This window comes from Hippocampus bargibanti, linkage group LG01 (genome assembly GCF_051943395.1).
Source record: "Hippocampus bargibanti isolate YZ-2025 linkage group LG01, ASM5194339v1, whole genome shotgun sequence".
NCBI lineage: Eukaryota > Metazoa > Chordata > Actinopteri > Syngnathiformes > Syngnathidae > Hippocampus > Hippocampus bargibanti.
The window spans coordinates 5,324,851-5,331,987 of record NC_142734.1 but is presented as its reverse complement, the minus strand read 5'-3'; the positions used below and the strand labels follow the sequence as shown (position 1 = coordinate 5,331,987).

The 7,137-nt window shown below is 41.8% G+C and overlaps 1 pseudogene across 2 annotated transcripts; it reads left to right on the top strand.

Annotated features, from left to right (window-relative positions):
- The first annotated feature begins 1,560 nt into the window (after positions 1-1,560).
- On the top strand, positions 1,561-6,527 carry LOC148902841 (UDP-glucuronosyltransferase 2B20 pseudogene; annotated as a pseudogene). 2 transcript variants are annotated; one of them, XR_016114430.1, is made up of 2 exons: positions 1,561-1,747; positions 4,026-6,527. The product of XR_016114430.1 is annotated as a UDP-glucuronosyltransferase 2B20 pseudogene, transcript variant X2 (transcript). The 2 variants fall into 2 exon arrangements; XR_016114428.1 differs by having other exon boundaries at positions 1,562-1,797.
- The last annotated feature ends 610 nt before the right edge of the window (positions 6,528-7,137 follow it).

Here is a 7,137-nt window from a genome sequence, read left to right as displayed (position 1 = left end):
TCACTCACACTCACACCTAGGGACAATGTGGAGTGTTCAATTAGCCTGCCATGCTTGTTTTTGGAATGTGGGAGGAAACCGGAGCACCCGGAGAAAACCCACGCGGGGCCGGGGAGAACATGCACAGAGAACTCCACACAGGGAGGCCGGATGAGGTCTTGAACTTACAACCTCTGTACTGTGAACTCCTGAACTCCACATCAGTCCTTTTGGGGCGTGAATGATTCTATTCTATCACTCCGAATAAAGCCACTGCATGGACAAACATGAAATTTGTGGTGAAATGCTTCATTCTCAAGGCCCTGAAATCACAGTGCTGCAAAGCACCACTAGCTGGTACCTATCTGGGACGCAGCGTCATTACACCTCCATCACCATCAATAATTTAGTTCAGTGCTTCTGTTTAGGTATTTCCCATAGCAAACCATTAAAATGGGAATAATCCGTTCCCGGGTTTCCATAAAATTTACTTTTCAACTAAATAAGCCTTAAAACTACACACAATATACCTTATTCTATGTATAATAAATGTGCTATTGTATTGTAATGAAAGAAATACATTGCATTGTATCATAAAGTCACTTTATTTACATTTGTGATGGTCATTTATGGCTTGATGGAATGGCGTTGGAGGTCGAAGGTCAAAGGGAATTGCTGTTTGGAAAGAGAGGCGCCTTACATGACGACTGTAATTAAAGAAATAAACTGTGCTGTAAAATAAAGTTTTATTTACCTTTTTGATGGTCGTTGATGGCTTATGGAAGGAGAGTCACCTTCCATAAGGACTGTTGGTAACTTAAGCTCTGGTGCTGTTCGGTCGTGTGCTTCCGCCGAAGATCACTCCGCCAGCCGTGGTGGGTGTGTATTATGAAAATAGTGCTTATTATAAGGTTTAATTTTCATAAATTTGACATTTGTAAGACGAAAAGTTTGTAAGATAAGGTGTTTGTAAGTTGAGGTCTCACTGTACTTTCATTTGGACCAAGCCACCAGCACAAGAGTTCAGTGATAAGACATCTCTCCTGGATTGGTGGCAAGACCTCAGGTGAGATTCTGCTTCACTCCCAAAACGTTGGATTTCTTTCATCGTTAGTAGTCACTAATTACATCATTTGTGATTTTAGTGGACAGCTTTCGGAGAAAAAAAAAACAAGCTCTTTGTCAAGGATGTACATTTCACCAGAATGCTTGTCTATATGTACTGATTACAGTTGACCATTCCGCACCTTTATTAATGGAATTACCTGCAGTTTTTCATCAAACAGGACTGCGGCTCTCCTAACCAGATGCATTATAAGAATGCCAGCATGTTAAATGCACAATATATTGCCTGCGATCTGCGAATTGCCCATATCTGCTATCATGTGTTCAACATATCTTTTGCTCTTCGATAAGTCGCCCTTTGTATCTGAGTGATTATCTAGAACTACGGTACAAACAGTGAAGATAGCATCTGTTTACCTTTAAACCCTCAACAACTCAAATGTTCCCTATGTAAGTTGAAGATTTTCATACAATAACTCTGTAGATATTCGTGCAAAATTTTATTTGGAATGTCCTTTCACGGTATCCCGATGAGATGAAGATAATGAAAGCCATGTGTTGTTTTGTTAGCGAGGACTTCATGCAGAAAATCTAAACCAGTGATTTCTGGAGGGTCGGGACAAACAAGCGGGACATTGGAGCAGTTACACATTGACTCGGAACGCGGTTTCAGCACAAGTGGTACACGAAAACGGCAGCCACGGTAATCTGAGGAGCGAATCTTGCAAGTCTGTTGGATTTGTTTCATCATTGGTAGGCAAGCACTACTTTTATCATCAGTGAGAAGCGGTTTTACATCCTTTTGTGAATTTGTTTGACTGCATTGGGTAGGGGGCGGAACAGTAGTCGACTGTTTAGCTTTGATTACGGCTATGTCCTTGCTCTGTGGAAATTGCATGTTCTTCCCGTGGCTGCTTGGGTTTTCTACAGGTATTCCGGTTTCCTACCACATTCCAAAAACATGCGCGGCAGGTTAATGGAACACTACACCAGTAAACGTTCATCTACCTGTGAATCGTTGTTTGTCTCTGTGGCCTGCGATGGTCACCCAGTCCAAGGTGTACTTCACCTCCTGCCCGAATACAGCTGGGATAGGCTCCAGCACGCCCCACGACCCCTGTGGGGGTCAAGCAAATGAAAAAGAAATGGATAGATAAACATATTAGGTAGACAGGACAAATCTTACAATTTACAGATGGTTATAATATCTCAAGAGTGGTTGTCTGAATATACTGGTTTGCTTACTCTGGAATTTGGAACTTCTGTTGACAGTAGATTTTGGAATAAACCAAAAAGTTCATTTTACCAAATAATGCACCAATAAATACAGTATATTCCGGTGTATAAGGCACACCCAAAACACATTGATTTTCTTCAAAAGATGACCCTGCACCTTATACGCAGGTGCACCTTCTATGTGAAGTAATAATGAGCCATAACAGATCTCGCAACTACAGTGATACCTTGGCTTACGAACTTAATTGGTTCGTGTGTGTGTTAGTGTGTAAGGCGAAAAGTGTGTATCCCAAAAATTGATTTCCCATAGGAAACCATTAAAATGAGAATAATCCATTCCCAGGTCCCCATAAAACATAATTTTCTAAGCCTTAAAACTACACAAAATATACCTTATTTTATGTATAATAAATGTGCTATGGTATTATAATTAAAGAAATAAACTGTAATGTATAATAAATTCGTTTTATTTACCTTTGTGATGGTCGTCAATGGCTTGATGGAATGGAGTGGCCGTTTACATCAGCATTAAAATCTAAAATCAAATTAAAAGCCTTCTTTTATCATCTTGAGGAATGATCCCTTCTAGGTGCTTTCTTTGCGATAATTTTACCTTGTTCCTCATCAATTGTGTTCCGTTTAGCTGGGTTGATAGCTTTTTGCATCAAGTGTACAGATGGCTTGTGCGGGTTATTTGGGGGGCCTGATTGATGGGAATTTTTACCTTGCAGTCTATAGTCTGCCTTTGAACTATCAAAGTTGAAACGAGTCCAAATGTCACCGTTTTCTATCCATTTTCTCAGTCTCTCTCTGTCGTCTGCCTGTCTCTTTAATGTTTAAACCACCTCCCCTCACTGCTGCCTTCTTGACCAATCACGTGGCTTTAACCAAAGACTGGGGCGGGGAATTGAGGACAAAAACAGTCATCTGCCATTTTCTTGTTAGGAGAACGGGCTCGTTCGCGAATGACACATCACTCATTGTGGCACTCCGAGTGTAACCCGAAAAATAGTTCGTATGCCAAGGTAAAATTTTCATAAATTTAACGTTCATAAACCCAAAGGTTCGTAAGCCAAGGGATTCGTAAACCGAGGTATCACTGTATGCTGTCAGCAGCCACTGACTCCATTTCCACCCATAGAAGTAGTGCGTAACCCCAGATTCTATTGTAGCGCCTTATAATGTGATGTGCTTGTATATATTTATATGTAATATTTGGAAATCTTTTTTCATTCATTGAAGGTGCGCCTTATAGTCCAGTGCACCTTATATGTGGAAAAAGTTTGAAAATACAACACTCGTTGGGGATGCACTTTGTACTCCAGTGCACCTTATACACCGGAAAATACGGTAGCTCAAACACAGAAACTAATAAGAATGAGAACAAGAAAGCCTTTAAATGTCCCTCAATGGAGAAGTTTGCAAACCGAAAACTGCACTACAGCGAAAAGCATTTTAAAATGGTACACGTTAGCATGATGCAAAAGTACTTCTCAGGTTTCGACTCAGGTAGTCATTGATTGGCTTTTTACTAACAGGCAAATTCTTGTGCCTAATTATTTTTTTTTTATTTGGAGCCGTTTTGGCTCTTGTTCATGAGGATATCGATGTCTGCGGTAATGAGTCAATAGACTCCCTCGTCTAAGATAAACAAAAATTACAAAAACAAAGACAATACTGGCAAACTCATGATGGGGGAAACTGTGTGTTTTCATTAAATTTGTGTGTGTGTGTTTGTCGTTCAGCAATGGCACCGTATTCAAGCCTGGCACTCCTGCTGGCATGTTTCACCTCTTGTTGGGGCGGGAAAATTCTGGTCTATCCTTTCGACGGAAGCCACTGGCTCAACATGAAACATCTGGTGGAGGCGCTTCACTCCCAAGGCCACGAGATCACGGTACTGCGAACCTCCACCAGTTGGTACGTATCTGAGAAGTCTCCCTACTACACTTCTATCACCGTTATGATGGACCATTGGCAGAACATTGAGAGCCAAAACTACATGGCTTCCTTCATGGAGAGGTCCATCGAGATCCGGCGGCGCAGAGGTTCCCTGTGGGCTTTTGTGGAGTTTTATAAGAACCTTTTCAGCCTTATTGGGGAGAGCCAGGTGACTGTGGCCAACATGTTGGTCAACATATTTGAAAATCAGACCCTCATCAAGGAACTGAAAGAAAGTAGATATGATCTTTGTTTGACAGACCCGGCCTTTCCAGGTGGGGTCCTTCTGGCTCACTATCTGGACCTCCCCACGGTCTTTAACGTGCGCTGGCTTTTCAACGGAGAGGCGCACTTTGCCATTGCGCCGTCTCCTCTGTCGTACATCCCCACCCTGTACTCCCATTACTCGGACAAAATGGATTTCTACCAAAGAATCAAGAACATCATCTATCACAGCGTTCTGATTTACATGTATCACTTTGTGTCCAATCCGCCTTACCAGGCCGTGTGTGATCGCTATTTCGGAGGTGACGTCAGCGCCATGTCTCTCATGCAGGGAGCCGATATCTGGCTGATGAGGGTGGACTTTACCCTTGAGCTGCCTCGTCCAACCATGCCTAATGTGGTCTACATTGGTGGGTTTCAGGCGAAGCCCTCCAAGCCTCTGCCGGCGGATCTGGAGGACTTTATGCAGAGTTCTGGAGAATACGGAGTGGTGGTTATGACTTTGGGGACTATGCTGGGCGACCTCGGACCTGAACTATCCGAGATTATCGCCTCTGCTTTTGCCAGGCTCCCTCAGAAAGTCGTATGGCGACATATCGGGAAGAGACCCGCCAATCTGGGGAACAACACCCTACTGGTGGACTGGTTGCCTCAGAACGACATACTGGGCCATCACAAAACCAAAGTCTTTGTAACCCACGGGGGTACAAACGGCATATACGAGGCCATCTACCACAGCGTCCCGATTTTGGGGATTCCGCTCATCTTCGACCAGCATGACAACATGGTGCGAATGAAGGCCCGTGGCTGCGCAGAGTCTGTGGATGTGGTGACGCTCGACGTTGAATCTTTCACCGCTTCGCTCAAGAACATTCTCGATCCCCAGAAGCCTTACAAGCAGAACATGATGAAACTTTCCCAACTTCATCGCGACAAGCCCATAAAGCCCACCGATGCTGCCGTTTTCTGGGTAGAGTACGTCATGAGGCATAGAGGTGCGGCACATCTGCGCACAGAATCCTATAAGTTGCCATGGTATGCCTATCACTGTTTAGATGTAATGGCGGTCATTGCACTTTTCTGTTTTCTAGTCGTTGCATCAACTTGCGTTTTCTGTAGATGTCTATGTAAACATCTAGTGGGGGCCCATCGGACCTTTAAATCTAAGAGAGAATAGATTATGAAGCTCCTGAAAAGCAGTTTGGTACTCGTCCTATTCAAATTATTGCTTTTGTGAAGAGAGTATCCATGAGCTGTGCTGGTATATTGTTTTAGTAGAAAGAAGCCATACTGCAAATGCAGTGAAGAGCCACGCATTTAAAACAGGGATTCAACCCAACTTAATTCATCTCTTACATCACAATGTTCACATTCCAGTTCTTGAAAATACTGTATGAAAATGCTCCAAAATGCAAGATCACGACTCACATTTGTGCCACCTCATCTGGTGTAGCTCAAAATCTGTATTGATCCAATACAAAGACATAATACCTACTAGAGACAGTAAAGACATTAGATACAGATTAGTGCTTTTGTATGAAAAGTAGTTTTTTTTTAACTTTAAATAATGAATCTATTCGATCTATTCTATCTATTTCAGCTACATACAGGGACAGACAAATCAATATATATATTAAGATATTGGAACCTGGAAAAACATGGAAAATATGAGCTCAAAACACAATTGTAACTAATGTATTACGGTTTCTATGGACTTTGTGTTCAATTAAACCAGCTCAGTTTCCATACCGAATCAATTTGTGAGTGAATTGAAATCGTCCTGATTTCGCTATGCTTACAGTTTTGTGCTATTTTTGTTTGATGGATTGCTGTGACATTTTGTTCATCTAAAATGTGCACCTTGGGTGAATAAAAGTTGTAAAACACTGTTTCTTAGTTTTGATTGTGAAGATCATTGATATCAAATCAATACAGTACCAGTCAAAATCACTTTCGAATCTGCTGTTCATGCTAAAATCCAGAGTTGAATGACTTTTCATAACTTGCTGTGAGAAAATGACATTGTGTGTCATGACACCAATGATAAAGGATGGAAAAATGTGGCCATCTTTCCTTTAAGACTAAAAGAAAACAAATGACTAGCATATTTTTCGGTGTATAAGGCGCACCCAAAAGCCTTGATTTTCTTCAAAAGATGACCATGCGCCTTATACGCAGGTGCGCCTTATATGTGAAGTAATATTGAGCCGCAATTACTGTCAGTTACCATTTCCCCCTGTAGTAGTACTGCGTAACACCAGCCTCTACTGTAGTGCCTTATTATGACTGTGTGCCTTATATTTGAAAGAAATGTATATATTGATATACAGTGAGACCTCAACTTACAAACACCTTATCTTACAAACGTTTCATCTGACAAACGTCAAATTTATGAAAATTAAACTTTATAATAAGCACTATTTTCATAATACACACCCACCACGGCTGGCGGAGTGATCTTCGGCGGAAGCACACGACCGAACAGCACCAGAGGTTAAGTTACCAACAGTCCTTATGGAAGGTGACTCTCCTTCCATAAGCCATCAACGACCATCAAAAAAGTAAATACAACTTTATTCTACAGCACAGTTTATTTCTTTAGTTAAAGTCCTCATGTAATGTGCCTCTCTTTCCAAACAGATATTCCCTTTGACCTTCGACCTCCAACACCATTCCATCAAGCCTATTTAT